This window comes from Manis javanica, chromosome 7 (assembly GCF_040802235.1).
Source record: "Manis javanica isolate MJ-LG chromosome 7, MJ_LKY, whole genome shotgun sequence".
Taxonomy (NCBI): Eukaryota; Metazoa; Chordata; class Mammalia; order Pholidota; family Manidae; genus Manis; species Manis javanica.
Window position 1 is genome coordinate 78717942 of NC_133162.1, and position 19075 is coordinate 78737016.

A 19075-nucleotide genomic window follows, 5' to 3' on the forward strand; every position below is an offset into this window, starting at 1 on the left:
CTGAATTTCATCTTGCTTTTAACAGGGGTTCTTGTCCGTGGATAGAATTTGGGAGCTTGAAATTGTGAGCTTGCAGGAGAAGTACATTCTTATTTTCACGATCCTGAAACCGAAACTTAGCATTTCCTAATATTAGAAACCCAGGCAGCCAACCACAGTGGTATTAACCATACCTGTGATTTTGTCACCAATAGCCACTGCCCACATATATTTTCGTATCACATGACAGCTGTTTCAGATTTCTCAAAATATAACTTTTGCTTCTCACTCTTTTGAAATTAAAGTAGCTGTTAGGTCAGCTGTAAGTTATTTAATGAATTAGTAAAAACAGCATATATATTATTATGCTACAAAGTTGATTTTAAGAATATTTTGATAACTATAATTTAATATAATCAGCTATCTTTGTAATGCTGCATATTAAAGACACTCTCTCAAGAAAGGGTCCACAGGCTTCATCAGACTGGGAAAGGGGTTCAATAGCCACACAAAATTTACAAATCCTTCTGAGGGACAGAAAGGACCTCTTCAAACTCATGTTCTTCCTGAACTGTCCAGGTGACTGTCTATGCTACATTTCAGAGGACTATTTGCAAACTTGTGAACACTCTGTTCTCTTTACTTGGTAACTTTGGGTTCCTTGAGCCAAAATAGTTACTTTTCTTGGAGGGCTCACAATGCAATAATTGAAAAATTGCTGCAAAAACTTCCTATGGTGTGTAAAACACTACCCATTTGTAATTTTTAAAAAATCTTGCAGTGTCAAATTAGAGGCCATCCTATTGACAGTCTGTGAACCTCAGGCCTGTAGATTTTGGAAAACTATGGAGAAGCATTTAATTTATTTTGGTAATTAGATTGCATCACATTCAACTTCCTGTTAGTGTAGTTACCATTTGTTGTGTGAAACAGTTTTCAAAAACAGTTTGCCTGGAGGTGAGATGATCAAGTCATAGCCATGGACTGAATGAATCTCTCCTTATAAATGATCCGCACCACCTTTTACTGCTCCCTTGCCCCACCCCCACTTCCCTCCTTCTCCGTGTGCCCCTCACTTCCCCTCTCGCCCTCCTCCTGTTCTCCCCCAGAATGCCTCTGACCTATACCGGCTGGGGGTAACCTCTGCTCATGGGTAGTTTTGTCTCTGCTGGGGCCATACACAATCGAGGTCTGTGAAAAGGAGGGTTAGTCTGCAGGAGGCCGAGACAAGCTGGGCTATTCGGGATCTGTGTCCATTAAAGCCTTCTTGCTCTCCTTAACTCATTCCCCCTCCATTCAGGCAGGCCTGAGGGTCAAGCCTTAGCCAGCACTAAAACCTGTAGGGTACAGATCCTCTGACATTGTTGGGAAAGAATTAAGGCATCAGCCAGGGATGGCTAATATTTCTTGCCTCATTTTATTGCTGAACAGCGGGACTGTAAAGTCTTGAACACTGGAGCACTATGGCCCCCTTTCATGTAGCCGAGATGATGGGATAAAAATGTGTTTGGTGAAGCAATTCAGATTACCACCGGGTCACATCCTCGCTGGCTCCCAGCATGGCCTGCAAACAGCATTGCTAGGACAAGAAACAATCGCTGTGCAATTTCAGCTCATGTAGAACAGTGTTTCTAGTGTGGAAATGAGGCTAATTGTGGAGCTTGCCAATGAGAGGGTTTTGTTTCTAATAGCTCAGGCTGCATGCAGCTCAAAATAAGAGTTGAGAGGATGGACTGTGGATTCAAGTCCCAAGAGCTGTGATTTTTGACAGCTTCCTGCTAAAATTGTCAGCCTCCTGGTAGGATCGTACACTGTTCTTACCGGGGGCACTGAGGTCTTGAACTTGCTGACAGAGATGAAGAGTGCTCTTCCAAAGAGGTGAGAGGTTGTTTGGGGGCCCTCAGTCTTCTAAGTCTCTCTGCCCCACACTCTGCTTTCCTTATACTCAGAAAACTCTGATGAAGGAGTAAAGAGGCTCAGTAGTTATGTAGTTCTATGCCTGAGTTAAAAGAAACCAAACTCTGGACAGTGCTGAGAAGCAAGTTCCTTTGGTTTCATTGGGAACCTCTCCCCAAATGACCACTACATGAAATGTTCCTAAGCAGTTGTTTCCTGATATTGCCCAGTTTACTCATGGGAGAGTGTTTGCAGCTCTAACTCGCTCTGTCACCCTGGGCTGGCCCCATGGCCTCTTTGGAAACTTAGTTAAATGAGAAAGCTGACCCCTGGCCTCTGTTTCAGCTCTAACACTCTGTGCCTGGGGCTGTGGCCTCTTGTCAACCTGGTCTTGGAAATGAGAGGTTCATTGTGACCCTTTGGAGTCAGCTGGGACTAGGTTTGTGTGACTGCCAGCCTTATGACCTTCAGCAAGTTGCTTGACTCCTCTAGGACTTGGTTTCTTCAGCTCTGAAATGGGGACAGGAGCAGGATATCAAGAGGATCATTAGCAACGTTTTAGCATGAGATGGATGGCACTAAATAAGATCGATCCTTGTTCCTGCTGTTGTTATTTCTTGGGCGTTCAAAAGAGGTTGTAGTTTATTTAAAGTGGACCCAGACTCCAGAAGATTTGATTAGAGACTTGGCTCGGCTGTCCTTGCTCTGCAGAGGAAATGCACTTCTTAGCACACAGTGCCAAGAACTGAAAAGAAAAGGCAAAGGAAAGAGAATGTTTCCTCGAGTAGGGAGTCAGAGATCTCTACCGATGAGACTTCATTATCAGTATCTATGGGTCCCTGTGCAAAGATTGGGATTCACTGCTCTTCATTTAGATTTCCAAAGCTCTTGGCCCTTAAGGACAAAAGAAATGTGAGCAAGTCCCTGTTCCCGTTTGGGGTCTGAGCTGTGAAAAAGTGGCTGGAGGGTTTGCAGGGGCGATGGAGACAAGAATCCCAGGGCCTCCCCAGGCTGCCAGGCTAGAGTGTAATAAATCTGTAAAATAACAAGCACAAAGGACTTTATAATCAATGACAGATTTTATTTTTGCTCTGGCAAAATCCATCCGTGGAGTTAACATTTTATAGGGAAATAACTACGCACTTTGTGACTCCTCCTCAGCCCATATTCTCTTTCTTAAAGTTGGGAAAAACTCAAGAGAATCAAAGTCAGCCCCTCCACGGAACTGTGGCAGGAGAAAGCATGGCTTCCCTTGGGCGGGAACCCAATTCTCCCATTACTTCCTAGGGTGGCTCGGGCCATTCATTTCTGTTTTGCTAAAATACCCGTGACATGTGAATAAACCAAGATTACAGAACATTGTCTCGGTCAGTAATCTGAGCCGGCATGGGCTCTGGTTTGATGAAATATGGTGTTCTCTGAGCAAACATGGGAATTGGTATTACTTCTCATTAAAGCTGAACAGTGGGACTATTTAGAACTGACGCATGAATGCTGCACTGTGGGGAGTGACAATTTGAAGGGAGCTGATTCGGGGGAAGGGGCAGTGGTGTGTGTGAGTTGGCCAGAGCAAGCCAGTTAAGAGAAGTCTGCAGGGGAGGCAGCCAAAGGGACACTATGGAGATGAGGACCCCTTCAGGGCTGCACAGTTTTCCTTACAATCCCAGAATAATCTTTCACAAAACCTTTGTGGGAGAGACAAACCTTATATCCTTGTCCTGGCATTCAAGTCCTCATCATCTGGCCTGTCTCTACCTGTCTCAGGCGAGCTGCTCTCCAGTCTCTTCCCACCAGTTCTCTCATACCCCCAAATTCAGAAGGGCCTACGGTCTCTCGGTATGCGTCCCAGCCTCCTTATGCAGTGCTGTCAGGGATGCTGTGGTACACCATCCAGTACCCCTTCCAGGTCCCAGGCCCTCCTTCCCCCAGCTACTAGGGCTATTGTCTCCTGATGGTACACAGCTATGTCTGTCCCCAGGAACTGCCTCACCGAAAGCTGTCCCTCACCCCAGGAAAGCCCGTGCAGTGACTAGGCTCTGAAGGGGGCAGAGGCCTGGCCCCCTTGCTCCAAGGCAGGACTGCTCTGAAGAGCCAGCCACTCGGCTCCAGGATCCTCCTTGGGCTCTGCTGAGGCCCCTGGTACAGCCCTATCACATTCACAATCTCCCTCTGCCCAGTCCTGGTTCCCACCAGCACTCAGCCATAAACCTCCATATGTGCATTTCCATTTCAGAGTCCATTTCCTGGGACACCTGATCTAAGGTAGTTGGTGCCAGGAGTGACACAAAGAAATGGGCTCTCAGATGGGATCTGGGTTCTAAGTAATCTGCTCAACAGCAAAGAGGACTCTGTGACTGGGGTCCGGATAACCCTTGGCATGTGCAGTGATGAACTGGAGGGTTCAATATTGAATCGGTCAGATATTAAAGGTTCAGGGAAAGTGATCTTTAAAACGATAACAGAAGTGGTTGGCTCCCCGTGAGTGAGATGGATTTATGCGAGATCGATAGTGAACAGTTGAGGGTGATTGATCACTGATTTAAGGTAAAGTGTGCCAATTGGAGAGCCTTCTTGGCAGCACATAAAGAAGTCCTTGCAGTGGGGGCAGCTAAGGATCATGCCCCAGACTTACATACAAAGGTAGCAGAGCTCCCATGATATTACTCCAGCATTTCAATCCCAGCAAATCTGTTATGCCAAAGTCTGGTCCCTGGCTGGGGAGGAGTGGGACCCTAGGACATGGGATGGGGGCATCTTGGTTGATGCACTCAAGAACCTTAAAACCCTATACCTGCTTGCATGGTCTGGGCCTAAGGAAGCAGCTCACACCCCAGTTGCTCAAAGATGATTCAGACATAATATGTCCCTCTCATAATCTCCCCATACCTCTCTTTCTGGGTGCCAGATGAAAACTGGGGTCAGGTCACTACATCAACCAGCCAGGGAATGCTAGGTGCAGCCATGAGGAAAGGCACTGTGATTGGAGTGTCTTTGTGCAGACAACATGTGCCAGGACATGGGAGAGTATGACTGAGGCTGCTCCTGGGGGGCTGGACCCAGGGGGTCGGGACATAGAACTGGGCCAGGGGTCTTCACGTAGGATTGACACCATGGCCAGGGCCCTAGTAGATGGGGCTGCTATACCTATGGATTGGCTCTTGGACACTTGGAAAAAGCAATGGCCTACATTAAGTGAAGTACCAATGCCAAAAGCACCACAGTAAATAAATGACAGAGGAATGGATTAGTGGCTCAGAGAAGTGGACATGCTAGAATGGAACTAGTCCAAAGGCCAGAAAACCACAGGCTTATTTAATCCATGGAAGGGCCTAGAGGACTCTCCATTTACCAGAGTGACAAGGAATTCAGTGATGAGAAGGGCACCAAAGTCATGAAAAGCTCAGTGATCGCTGTTCTCTGTGGGTTAGGGCACAAGGCAGGAGATGTTATTCCTGAACCGGGATCTCTGGCAGAAGCAGGACAAAAGGACCCCCTAATAATGCAGGGCTTGACTGTCCAATCAAGGTGAACACAATTGTGATAATTGTGGACAGGCATGGTCAGAGTGCAACCAGAGGACCTAACCCACCTGGAGCTGTGCAGTGCTTTCTGGACAATGGAGGCCTGAGGGAACAGATCAACGGGCAGCCAACAAAACTATTGTTCAGTCTGTACAACCAGAACCAAACCAAGGATGGATGAATGGGGCCGAGAGCAGCCACCTCAAAAGAGTCACATTCTCTTGCCACTGGTCCTGGGCCAGTGTTCAGGCCTGGGACACACTGACTGGAGAGGCTGGGCCCCAGGAGGAAGGAGCCTGTGATAACACACCAAGGATCCACAAGGGTTTCCCATCCTTCCCTAAAGGGGCCTGCAGCCATTCACTCAGGGAACAACTGTGCATAGAGCAAGGGGAGCATCCAGACACTGCAAAGATAGATAGACACAGGGTCCAAGTGGACATTGACACTGGCTGCCCAAAGCCTTATTAACCCCTTGTTAGAATAGAGTTTTATAGGGGCTAGGAATAAATGGATCCTGGTCCAGGCCCAGCTCATGGGGCCCACGATCTCATCCAGTGGCCATTTCCCAAACCTCAAATGCATAGCTGGAATGAACATCCTTGGCAGCGGCCAGAACTTCTGCCTTGGTTTCTTAGTCTGCAGGGTAAAAGACATAGTAGTGGGGAAAGGAAGCTGAAGCTTACAATAGGGAAGTTCAAAGGGAAGCCTCTGAAACTGTTCCCTCACTCCTGCCCTGGCCAGATTAAAAAAAATTAGAATCAGTGTTGTGTTCCACAGGGGATGGCAGGAATTGGTACCATGCTTAAAAACATAAAAGGTGCCGTGCCAGTCTGGCCCTTATGGAAACTTGCAGAATGGCAGGGGACAACTGCAAACTCAACCAAGAGTAGAGTTAATCTCCCCAGCTGCAGTGACAGAGCCCAATGCCATGTCTTAGCTAGAGTAGACTGATGTGACCTCAGGTACATGGCATGCAGACTTTGACCTGGTGAGTGTGTTCTTTTCCACCTCTCTCAGGAAGGGCTTGGAGCAGTAGGGCACCACGTAGGGCAGGCGCCAGTATATGCTTCCTGGAACATGTGCTTCTTTCCCTAAGGCCGTGTTAACTCCCAACTCTGTCACAATACAGCCAATGGACCCGGGCCACTTGGACAGTCCACTGAGCATCACATTGGTCCTCTGTGTTGATGACATTGTGTTAATCAGACCAAATCAGTGAGAAATGGCAAGTACTTTGGAGACCTTGGTAAGGGACATGGGCTCCAGAGGGTGAGAGGAAACTCGAATATTTAGGGGTCTGCCATAATATCACTGAGACTATTAGGCGACTAGTGGTTTGAGCCTGCTAGGACATCCCCTGCAAAGTAAATGACACATTATTGTATTTTGCACATCCCATGCCTAAGAAGGAAACAACTTTTTGTAAACCTCTTTGGGTTCTGGAGACTACAAATTCCACCATTGAGAATAATCCTCTGACCCAGAGTGACACAGAAAGCTCTGTCCTTGAGTGGGACCCAAAGTAGGGAAAGGGCTCTGTAGCTCTGCTGCTTGGACCATATGACCTGTCAGACCCTGTGGCAGCAGAGGTAACTATGGAGGAAAGACACCATGTGGAATTTATGGCAATGCCCAAAAGGAGCAAGGTTTTGGAGCAAGCTCAACCATCTGTAGCAACAACTTACATGCCATCTAAAGAACAGCTTCTGATTTGCCTCTGGGCACTGGTAGAGATAGAAAGGCTAGCCATTGGACATCAGGTGGTCATGAGACCAGAACTGCCCAGCATGAGCTGTGTTCTCTTAGACCTAGGGGCTGCTTTTCACATGCTGCTCTTAAATCTCCATCTTCAAGCCAGTTTCCCGGGTGCCTTGACAAAGGACAGCCATCCTCAGGCATTCCTAGTGACACTATGCATCCCTGTGCATGACAGCTGCCACTGAGGAAAATATTTTTCTTCTGTTATTTCTTTAACATATCTCTCATATTTACTGATTACTCTTTTTAACAAAGAAGAGGAGGACACAGGTTCATATCTGGGAATTCACAGACCCAGTTTTATTTCTTTTTGTGGATAACTTTTATTTATAGCAAGGAATGCTGGGCTTCTGTTTACAGCTGAGATGTAAAAGTTTTATTTAAAGTAAATTTAAGAAAAACAGTGAGTTGGTTAAAGGAAAAAATACCAAGTAGATGATAATTATGGGAGGATGTGTGAAAGTAATAAACTGAAGGATGGTAACATGGGAAACACTTACTCCTGTGATTTCTCCTGCCTGGAGGGGGCCCCTCTGCATTGGATGAATAAGTACACTGTAGGAACCAGCCCCACAGCACCATTCTTTGTAAAGACCCCTGTTCCTGCATTAAGCAGAGATATTCATTCCTTCCCATAAAATGTGTCCCACTGTGTGGAATGATTGGTCTCTGTGTCTGATTCTGCAGATGGCCAGCAAGGGCCTGAGTGCTCGGTCTTTTTGACTCCCTGTTGTAACTTCAGCACCCAGCATGGGCCAAGACACAGGATAGGTGCAGTGGGCAGAATTCTAAGCTGGTCTCTGGAATCCCACCCCCAGCGTGCATGACCTTAATAATCCTTCCCTTTGAGCACATATGATGCATGTGACTTCTGTAGTTAGCTAACATTATATGGCAAAGATGGAGGTACTTTGCAAATGTAGTGAAGGTCCCAGTTCAGTTGATTTGGGGACAATCAGAGATTATCCTGAGTAGGCCTGCCTTAGTCATTCTCTCAAGCACAGACCTCTTCTCAGCTCTTCTCTAAGCCTGAAACGTCCCCCTATCCCAGATGCACTGCCCAATCTTCTCCCACTTTCAAGTCTCAGGGCCAAATTCCATTTTGCCCTAGAAGCCCTCTCAGGACCTCCCACATCTCCAAAGCCTTTCTCTTCACCCCAGGAATGGGACTTATTCCCAACAGCCTTGGATAGAGGTGTCCCCAAATGTGCCCCATCCCCCATACACTGGGAGCTCCAAAGTAGGCAGTGCTTGATGAGAGTCTGTTCATGGAGGTGCCCAAGGAGCAAAGGAGGATTTGCCCCAGGGCTATGGGAGGGGACAGGAGGACCCTGAAGGGTGGGGTCATGCTTCTCCAGTCTTTCTCAGCTCCTTGACCCCTGCTTCCCTCTCACCTCCCCGCTGAACGCTGGATCATGAGGCTGGAAGGAGGAAAAGTAACAGGACCAAAATGGTCAGTTCTGAGCAAACTGGTAGCTTCCTTTGGTTCTAGAAGGACTTGCTAATTCTTCATGATTTCCTTAGGCATCTTTGATGGATAGAAAGTTAAGCTAGCACAGTTGAGAGCAAAGGATTCTGGCTCAGATAACTAAACTGCCCAGAGGGAGGGGTGCAGGCAGCCTTAGGGAAGACTCAAACTGGGGACCTCAACATTGTTAGCACCTCCCTCTCTTCCTCTTCCTTCCTTCCTTCCTCTTCAAAATGAAAACAGCTTTAATGTTAACTGTTTACTGCATGGCTACTTTTAAAAAAATGAGAACAATGTATAAGGTCACTCTATTAACATTCTGATTTCCATCTGGAGCAAGGGTAGGTAATTTTTTTTCTATAAATGGCTAGTAGTAGATATTTTAGGCTTTGTGGGCCATATGATCCCAACTCTTCCTGTGAAAGCAACCCTAGGCAATATGAAAATGAGTGAGCATGGCTGTGTGCCAATAAAACTATTTGCAAAAATAAGTGGTGAGCTGGGTTTGGCCCATGGGCTGTAGTTTGCCAACTCCTGGTACAGACATTTTCTTTCTGTCTCAGGTATCAACTGCATTCTCTCCTATGGCAGAAGAGTGGAGGGGTGGAAGTGGGCGGGTCACATGTCCAGCAGCTCTGGGCTCTCTCCTCCATAGCTATGGCCAGTGAGAAAATGTTGACAGCCCAGTTTGAGAATCTTCCACTTTGGCCTGGCTGGAGTCAGATGCCTAACTCTGGATCCATGTTGACGGAGGCCTGTGGAAGGGATTATCTGACTGGTTCCTGGTGGGCACACCATTTCTCAGAGGAAGGGTGTGCTGTTTGAGGTATATAAAATGATCAATGCCCAAAACACTTTATATCCCTTTACCATAGCTCAGGTTTTGTGATATCAGTCTTGATTATTATTATGGCATAATTTAAAAAATAAACAGATTTTTCACTTATCTTACATTATCTGTTATTTTCTACCAAGAGTTTACTTGCTTCCCTGACCTCTTTGCACCTTTATAAATGCACCAGGTTGTAGTATGTGTCTCTCAGTTGCTGTTCTCTCATCCAGAGGGGCTCACAATACTGGCCTCTTGGGAGCTACTTGGTTTCTTGCTGATATTTTCCCCCTTCCCCACAGTCCTCCAAGTCCCACTTTCTGCCTCAAATAGGTCAGACTCTAGGGGGAGTCGGTAAACTCATGTCCAGTCAGGTACTATCATAGTCAAAGCTGTGCCATGCTTCTGAAACTGATGGTAGAGCCTCTTACCTCCATCCCCACCCATGGACCCGGTTTAGTCTGGTGTGGACTTGGGCACCTATCCTGGTGCAGGTAAGCATCACTGCAGGTGCAGGCTGGTTGCCAAGCCTCTTCACACCTTAGAGACCCCAGAGGGGATATTGCCCTCTGCCTCCTGCCCTGGCTGCCTGAGGTCCCCATGCCCAGCTGGTACCTCTGGAGTCAGCGCACATGTTGTAACTTCCTCTTGGGCCTGCCTGTTGAGTCTGGATAACTGCTCTCCCTTCTTCAGCTTCCTTTCACCTCTGGCCTCAGGTTAGACCTCAGCATGAGTTATATAAATCTGTGGCCGCCTGGGAATCCCCTTGCCCCACTGTAAAGAAACCACACTGGGATCTGTGGCCCAAGGTCTGGTGCCTGGCTTCATCCTGGAGCAGGTGTGAGACCTGGCGAGTTCTGTTTCCTTTTCTGTAAAATGCAGATAATAATGACCTTAGCTCACAGGGTGGCTGTGAAGAGATAACATTTGAGATAACACGTACTGTCTGGACTCATCATGGGAGCAGGGTGACAGCATTCGGCTGGCTGGGGAACTTCCTGATTTTAGCCCTGGAAGTCCCACAGCCCAGAAAATTCTCAGTCCTGGGCAAATGAACACTGCAGTAAGTGCAGTTCTGGCTTCCTCCTCTTCCTCCAGGCTAAAGGTGGCCCCAGGACCTCCTGTGGAGAACAGCTCTTTAGCCTGCTGTGTGAAGACCCCAGAGGCAATCCCACACTCTAGTATCCTTCTGTGTGTTCTGTACCCAGCCCTAGCCCTCCATCCCTCCACACTCCTTTGGCCCATCCTAGATGGATCCCTGACCTGCTGCCCACCAAACCTAAGAGCCGGTGCCCCCTGTGTTCATGCTGATGCTCCCACAGGCCTGCTGGTCAGACCCGGGGCAAGTGAACTAGTGGACGCTACCAACCCCAGCCACTCCTTCTGCTCCCACCGCATCCTGCTGCACTGCCAGAGCATCGTGCAGCCTGCCTGCCTTGCCAACCTCTTTCCACACCCCCTCCTTCCTTCTCTGGATGCCGGGCTTTACCTCTTGGGGACCCCCTCTTCATGGTAACACTCATTTAGGTTTTTCCCTGACATTTAGCTATTTTCAGAGAAGGGTAAATGGCTTGGTGGGCTGGACCAGGGGAGCACTGGGTGAAACAGGATGGGAGGGGCTAGGCTGAGAGGCAGCTAGGCTGCCATGCTGCAGCTCGGAGTCTTCTGTGGATGCGGGAGCCAGGGGAGGCTTTCAGCAGGGAGGGGCTGGATCAAGAGGGGCTTGGAGGTTTGACTGGGGAGAGACTGGGTCTTGGGGGCCCAGGAGGGAGGGAGTGAGGGACTGCATCCCCCCTGCTCCCTGCCTGCTTCCCAGAGAGGGCTTGGGCTGCAGGCCTTGTCCTCTGATGGTCACAGTGCAGCAAGTTACACCTGGTGTAAGACCCTCAGTCTCCCACTTTTCCTACTGCCAGGGCTGAGCTGGCTAACAGAGATAAAGCCATTCCCTTCAAAGAAAACCAGATTTTCTAGTGCCAGTCTGCCCAGGGTGCCCTTGCCTCAAATTAAAGTTAATCAAATTAGCATTCATATGGGATAGTATCACCAGAAATGAGATAGTTAATAATCTATGAGTTTACCCCTTATTTTCTGCTTTGTGAGCATTTGTTTTTACCCAGCCCAGCATTCTAGCGTTTGTTAAACTTGCCAATTTCACGTAAATTCACCAGATATTTGCTTCTCAATATGTATTTCTTTGTGTGGCTAAAGGTTTATTTCTGCCCACTTTTGTGTGTGATATAGGTTTTGTTGTCTGTTTGTGCTCATGCGGGCACCCTCTGTGACCAGGGACCCTGAGCCCATAACCATATTTTTAACTCCTCATCTGAATTCATCATGGCACCAGACCCCTTAAACAGAAATGCTGACACAGGCAGAATCATTTCAGCTTTACTGAAAAAGGATTTTGCTTATTTACTATAAAGATACTTAAAATTCATTGATGAATATATGGAAAGTGTATATTCTGTAGTCCTGCAAGTAGATGACAGGAGGTTGGGGCAGATGCCAGAATGCCCCTCACAAGCAGCTCAGGTTGGTTCTGGCCCTGCCTTCACCCAAGCCTGACTCACAGGGCCCTTTGGAGTCCTGTTTCTGGACTCTCACTGTACCCAGGGAGATTTGGAAATTTGTTTCCTCTTCAGCATCCTTTTGATGATGTTTCCTAGGCCTTACAGTGAGTCGAGTACTAGGATGGGCAGTTCTGGGGATGCAGACACAAAAGCAGGGGTGCTCAAGGCTAGAGGGAATATGGTTGCTTCTAGGAACTGAAAGCAAGGTGAGGGCACAAATGAATATAGGGAGGGGGTGTGGGGCAAGGGGTGATCACAGAGATGTTACTGGGAGAGAGACGAACTGAGCCTGTGGGGAGAGGTCCAGGAGGGCTTCTTGGAGGAGGTGGTAACTTGGGCTGAGAAAAAAGCTGCATAGAGAAAGAAGAAGGAAAGGCATTCTAGGCTAAAGGCTCAGAATATATGGAGACAGAGGAAGAGAACAGGCATGGTCTCCCCAGGAATTACAAGTAGCTGGGCAAGATGGGAGGCAAGGATACCCAGGCCCTTGTAGGCCTTTCAACAATCATAGCCACAGGACCCTTGAGTTAGGCCATGGGGAGAGAAGGAAGAGGCATGTGGCATCTGCTGAAGTAGAGAAGTGACTTTGCAGGAATTCTCAGAGGACCACGAGGATGATTCATGGACAGAGGCATAGGGTGGGAGTCCCCCTGCAGGTAGGGTGGTGAACCAAGCAATCAGCAAGACTCAGACCTGGTCTTGCCATCTATCCCCCTCTGGTGCTCATGCTCTGTCAGGAGCTGGGATTCTAGAAACAACAGCTCTCTGCTCTCACTGGGGAGGGCATCTAGCCTCCTACAGACCCTGATGAGTTTCTTTGAAGCCTGGTCCATTCAGAGGAGGAGGACAAGCTGCTGTCTGCCTGTTTGTGTCATCTTGGACAGCCTCAATGTCCCAAGCACAGAGTCTGCCTCTGGTGTAACGTACACCTTGCCAGTGCACCCTGAGATCTCTGCTTCATTCCTTGAGTCAGTTTTGGTGATGCAGGGCAGCCAGGTGGTGTTCCACCACGACCTTGCCGTGGCTATTCTCTGTACAGAGGAGCCAGGAGCCCGGGGACTCTGTGCAGCCTGGTGCCACTGTATTCTCCACCTCTGTCCATTCTGGGGGCTGGCCAGTGCCTCTCTGGAGCCAGTAGAAACATCCAGGTGCTGGCAGGTGGATTTTATATGCCTAGTTAGGGTTTTATGGTGTGGCCTGGTGGATCTATGTCTGCTGAGGCATTAGGGTGGCTGCAGGTTGCTGTGATCTCAGCTGGGCCTGCCCCCAGTGCACAGGACACAGGGCCACCCTAGCAGGCCCAGCCTGGGATCACACTCCCAGGCACAACCACAGGGAAGGGGCACCAGACCCTCCCTAGCTAGGGCTTTCATCTCCTGAGATACTTGGTTCCATGTGTTGACGAAGGGGCTGGGCTGGGCTGGGCTGGCTGAGCCAGGCTGAAGGGGTGGAGAACGTGAGTTGGTTAGGCCCCTGTCTGGGGGCTGCTGTGTTTCCTGGGCAGGCAGAGAGTAGGCTTCCTGGAGCCTGGACTTGATGGGGAACTTCAGGCTTGCAAGCATTTTAGAGCAGGAGGTTGTCACTGGCCCATTCAGCCAGGTTCCTCCAGTCCCCACCAGGGCCCATTGCAGGTGCTGGGAACTCAAGGAAAAAGAAGGGTCCTGATCTTGCATTCTGTAAAAGGGCAGAAGACGAAGTAACAAGACCATTTCCAGCAGGGAAGGCTCTAGGGAGAGCCAGAAGCACAACCATCTGGAGAGCTTGAGGGTCGCAGGGTGCTTGGGGACATGTCTGGGGAGGAAAGAGCCAACAAAAGCTGATGAAGTTTAGAAATGTTATTAACTATATCAGAACAGCTGCTTATGGGGGGACGGGACTGTGGGTTGAGGACATGGGGAAGGCAGACTGGCACAAATGGGGGGCTTGCAAGGACCAATGGTGCACTCTGAACAGAGGAATCTGATCGAGTCAAATAGGTCTTTATAAAATACAAAATTAAGATCCAGACCAAGGTACAAAAACTGATTGGAAACTCTGGATACAAGGTGTTTGGGGGCTGGGCTTGGTGAGGGCTGGGGCTGGGCAGTTGAGAATCTTCCCTGAGGTATGATCATGCGGGGCCTGGCAGTGCCCTGGAGGACCCAAAAAGCATCAGGCATTTTCTCATGGGAGGGTCAGGAGTGCTCTGAGGCCTCTCTGGGGAGGGTAACTGTGGCTGCCAGGGCTGAGGGAGCAGAGGGGGAAGGGACTGAGGGTAGTGGGCTTCACCTCTAGTTCACCACATCCCCTTTAGGTGCCTCACCGAGTCCTGAGCAGTGAGCACTCTGGTGAATTCAGAGCCTCTAGGAAGGACCTGGTGTGTGCAGAGGGTGCAGGAAGGGAGCCACTGCTGTGCGAGATGGGAGAGGATGGGCAAGCACAGCCTTCCTTATTCAGAGTTTTCACAAAACCTGTTTACAGCCCCACTCCTCATCTCCACATTCGTAGCCCCCAGGACCTCTAATTCCAGGGCTTTCCAAAGTTATTGGTGTAGATCAGCTGAGTTCTTACTGCCTTCCTTATGGTAAGCTGAACTTCACCTTTCTAACTCCCTCAAACTCTAACGACATCTCTAATCTGCTGCCATCTGTCTTTTCCTTTTTTCCCTTATAGGTTGATGGCTTTAATTCCTTTTGGCCATTTTACTGGAATCTGAGGGGATAAATAGACACTATGCCACTTCTACTCACCGCTTTTGATTAAAGTTGACAGCTTACCATTTCTGTGGGCCTCAGTGTTCGCCCTAATGTGGGATAATACTGCCACAGTCAGATGAAGTCCTGGAGGCAGCCAGCTTCAGGGAGGCAGGATGGGACTTGAAGATAAACATGCTGACTTAGTGGGTTTGACCAAGTCTCTCACCCTTCCTGAGCCTCAGTTTCCCCAGGAGTAAAAAGGAGATAGTACTATTGACCCCTCCCAATCCAGCAGGCATAGGGTTGGTGTTCACCAAATGCTTTTTCCTCCCCTAAGGGACATATAAGCTGCATTCTCAGCACAATCAGGGAGAGATTTGTCATTTATGCCACTAATGGCAGGGTGCCCAAATGAATGTCCACAGCAGGGCAGAGTCGGTGCATCCCCCAGCCTTCCTCCCTCTTACTCAGGGTCAGAGGCAGGACTCTGGGGCCAGCAGGAGATTTTAGGTCCAGGTGGGCTTGTTTCTAGGCAGGAATTCATGGGTCTGGGCATCATGGAGGGCAGGAAGGAGGAGGAAGGAGCTCCTTTCCTTTCTGTGTCCTGGAGGTGGGGAGAAGTAGGTGGCTCATTGGTGGTCAACTGATGGCAGAGCTTGCAGGTAGAAAATAGGAGTTCTTTGAGCTCTGGAGAGTCCAGGGATTCTAGAAAGACTACCACCATCCAGAAAGAATGATACATGAGGTTTCAAATATCCACGGTCCCTGGGTCATTTTCCTCCTTGCCTGCATTCATGGGGGTAGTCATGTTAAGTCACCAGGATGCCAATTGTAGGACACATCTTAGACCCTGTCCTAGTTCTGCAAGGAATTTGGGCCAGCCACTTCCCCTTCTCTCTGTCTCAGTTTCCCCACCTGTAAGAGGAGCAAGTGCACAGCATGAAGCCTCCTCACATATACAGCTCCTATCATCTCAGGCTGAAAGAGCCTCACCCTCTGTCAAAGTCATCCACTTTCTGTTTGGAAACACTTGAGTCTTCCCCATTGATCATTAGGACATTTCATAACTAATCACTCTGCTGATAGTTCTTAATCCCTTAAGAGACAGATCCTCTTTTGGGGACCGCAATACTATTTTTGCACAAGTCTATGGGGCCCAACTGAAGGACAAAGCATCCTCCTTTGGTGGGGATTACGGGAAAAGAACAGAGGTCAGAGACACAAAGAAGTGTGCCAAGTCCTGCCAAGCCTGAGTCATCTCACCACGCTTCTGGCCAGTTAAGATCAGGGTCTCTGGGGCTGGTAAATGGGACACATGTGACAATTGGGAAGAGTGAGGAAGTCCTTTATTCTTTAACCATCAGCATGAATAGAGATGGAATCAGGAGACTAATACATAGTCAGCCTACTGTGTGAGTCCGTCTCTCCACGGGCTGTGTGGGGGTGGTAGGCATTGCCTCCACTGCAGAGACATTGTCTCCCTGGGAGACTGAGCATCTCCCTGGAGACTGGTCGGGTTCCTCTGGGGCCTCATGGGGACTCCTGTTGGTGAGGGCAAGGTGAAGCTCTGCCCAATGGCCACATGGCAGAACCAGCACCTTTGTCCTCAGGCAACTTTTTATGGATTATGAGCCTTCAAATTCCATAGCATTACATCAATTTGAAAGCCTCCTGCACTGGGAAGTGTCTTCTGTTATTCATGGGGCCACCATGGAGGCATGGAAAGGCTGCTGATATTCTTGAACCCTGAAGTTATTTTATAAAACATCAATATAATTATCAAACATATCAACTCTTTAGAAGAGACTTAGGAAGTACCCAAAAAGAAGAGGAAATGTCATTCTCATTCTTATCACAGTGTTAAATACCATTTTGATGCCATTCTATCCTTGAATTTTCCTGTGTATGCTTTCATCCTTTTACACAACTGTGATCATACAATTGTACACTTTCATATTGTAATTCATATTTTTTACTGAAAGACATAAACATATTCCCATATGGTTACACATTGTCCCTGAATATCACAAGTAGTGGCTCAGGACATGCAGTAGGTTAATTAGCCAACCTCCTAATGTTGGTTAGTTCATCAATTTTTAAGCTTTGGTTCTTATAAATAATAGTGCAGTGACCATCTTTGGGTGTTTTATTTTTTAAACTTAGGACCAATTCTTCAGGGTCAGTTCCCAGAGTAGAACCATTACATCAGTGGATATGAACACGTTTGTGTTCTTCATTTCCTACTGGGAAGGCCTACCTTAGGACTTTGCTTTCCACATGCTCAGAGGGAGCAGTGTGAGTCCTCTGCTCACAAAACCCTTGTCCTAAACCAGCTGACTGGCCTGAGTCTGACCACGAGGCAGTTCCCTCCATTCTCTCCTATTATCCAGAGCTGTGGGCAGCAGTGGTCTTTGGAGCCATGAAGAGCCCTCTGGTCTGGGGGTGCTTGGCTTGCCTTGGACAATTCCACCAGGAGCCCTTGTTCCTGGGTATGCTGGTACCAGGCTTTGCTTCTCAGCATGACCCCACAGAAACTGACTAATTAGAGTGCCTTCCTGTCTCCTAAAAGTTCAGACCAGGGATCCTAGGTTCAAAGAACTGTGTCTGACTCACTTTTTCCTATTCCCCAAAGGCAAAGACAATTTAAAAACACTGGAAACACCTCACACCCTGCCCAAACAGCAGCCCATCTCTGGGGCTCTCTCTGTCCAGGGTCCGGGCAGAGCTGGCAAAAACAACATCCAGGCCAGGCAGACACGCACTGTGGCTCCAGCTCCAGTGGCTCTTCCTCAGCCCAGGGCCGGCTGGGCCCAGAGACTCACCTTCCAACATGCTTTACCCCTCCTCCACACATGCCAAGTGCTCCATTTTCCATTCTTGGCTTCAATTTTCCTTTGTATCTGGGCACTGGAGAGACAGCTGATCTGTGAGTTTTGTTAGCTTGATGGTGGGGCCAGGAGCCTGAGACCAGTGGGACCTGGGAGGGGATAGGAAAGGTGAACTTCGCTAAAAGACGATGTATTTTTCAGGAGATAAAAAGGTTCCAAACCAACTTTCTAACTTCACAACATGCATAAGTAGCCGAAGGTGAGCCAAACACATGGGACAGAGGAGCAGGTGGCAGGCAGGCCCGGGGAGCTTCATGGGAACACTACATCTGCTGTCAGGAGTGGTGTCTGCACTTCAAGCCCAAAGCTGGAGGCCCCCGAGCAATAACAGGCCTCCACTCAGAGGTCACCAGGGATGTGGAGCTGACAGTCTAACAAAACAGCTTGTTGCACTGGTGGCCAGGGTGTTCCTTCCTTTTATTTTAAATCGTTTTAGGACTAAGGGAAGGCACTAGTATATAAATACACTGTTTCTTATGATGGGAGGAAGTCATCTCTCACCCACTTGCCACTGTCCCACTCAAAGGGGCCAGGGGGCAAGGCTAGAACTTTCTTCACAGGTTTCATCTTTCCATATTTACACTCCCATTCTTCCCATTGTTTCCATGTGACCTAGTTCCTACCTGTACATCCTCCTTAGGACAAGCTCCACTTTTCAATTTCCCTCTTAGCATGTGATGTGTGGAACTAGACAGTTCTTCAGGTGAACTCCCCACAACAGGAGCTCTTGGTACCTGTGTTCTGGACACCCTGTGCCTCCAGACTCCACGGCTGCAGTCGGTGTGGAAGCTACAGCCCATGATGGTCTTAGGCCAGCTTAGAGGTCTATATACACACAAGGCCTTTAATATGAATGTCTGGGCACCTAGGCCAAGATGAGACCCTCCTCTCCATGACCTGATATTCAATTTCTCCTAGCTGCATTTCATCACAATTGTATTTCGAAGATTGTCTCCATGAGATTGGTCATCTCCAAGTCTCTAAGTGCCATAGTGTGTGGTTCCTGGAGCTGCTTCAAGGCAGTGTTGCCTGCAAACCAGGAGATGAGAGCACTCAATGCAGAGCTTCTAGGTTTGTGTGTGGGATGCAGAGGACAGGAGTAGAACATGCTCTGTACAGCTGTGACTTCTTTATAACACACCCAGAAACATTATGGATCTATCACATTCTCTACTCATCAAGGACAAATTCCATGGCAAAGAAATACAGGCAGATAAATTCAAAGAAGGATTCAGCCTCCCCAAACTAAACTTTTCACAAGGAGTAACATGGAGGACTTGCTCTGTGTGGTTTAACCTCCTCTCACCCACTGGGGCTGCTCAGAACTCCATCTCTGCCAAGGTTCTAGCACCACAGCTGGTATTGATTTAAGAGCCTTGACAGCCTGGTTTTCTCTTCCTACTAACTTAGAGGGTTGGAAACAATGTTTGTTGGTAACAAACTCCTCCTATGCATTCAGCGTACCTGATTCCGCCTATTCCTCACCAC